Genomic DNA, 754 nt, shown 5'->3' on the forward strand with positions numbered 1-754 from the left:
TTCCCTACACCAATTCTTCAGATGTCTAAGGCATGTTCCAACACTATTTATGCTTATATATATTTTATAAATCAAAAACTATATTAAGTACAAGCAAGTCCTGCCAAGAAAGATTTAGATCCTTCCACCCTCCACACTGGGTTAGTTTGATGTCTACATGTCAAGAGGTACAAGGTTGAACCTTCTTATACAACTCTGTACCCAACTGATTAAAATAATTGTCATAACTAACCCAAGGCTGAAATAAAGGTTCACGGGGTTATTGCCTATATATTCAATGGGAGAAAGAACACACACACGCCGATATTGTCAAGTATTACATCTTCAATTGCTCTGTAACTGCCAGTATTTCACTTGCTAAAACTAAGTTCTTGCCATACCTCATCCAAGCTCATCAGACAAGAATGTGAAACATGACTATTGCATACCTTTCTGATGGAATTCCAGTGTAACAGGTTATGCGTCAAATGGGCAGAATACCTGTAAAACACATGGTGAACATCTAACACTTTCTTTTGGTAGAAACTGCATTTACTATCCTATGAACAATCGCCTCGGGTTTGGCGCTTTTTAAAAATATAACGGAGACACTCTACCTACTACGAATAAAAGTTTGGTATATCATTTAGCACATCAACATTCAAATTGTAATACATTTTTGTTTTCTGTTAAACTTATACCAAAAGTACCACAGAAATAAACTTAATGCCAAATCTAAACTTAAACTTAAAAGTAAACTTATACAATGCATTAG

This window comes from Mobula birostris, chromosome 8 (genome assembly GCF_030028105.1).
Source record: "Mobula birostris isolate sMobBir1 chromosome 8, sMobBir1.hap1, whole genome shotgun sequence".
NCBI lineage: Eukaryota > Metazoa > Chordata > Chondrichthyes > Myliobatiformes > Myliobatidae > Mobula > Mobula birostris.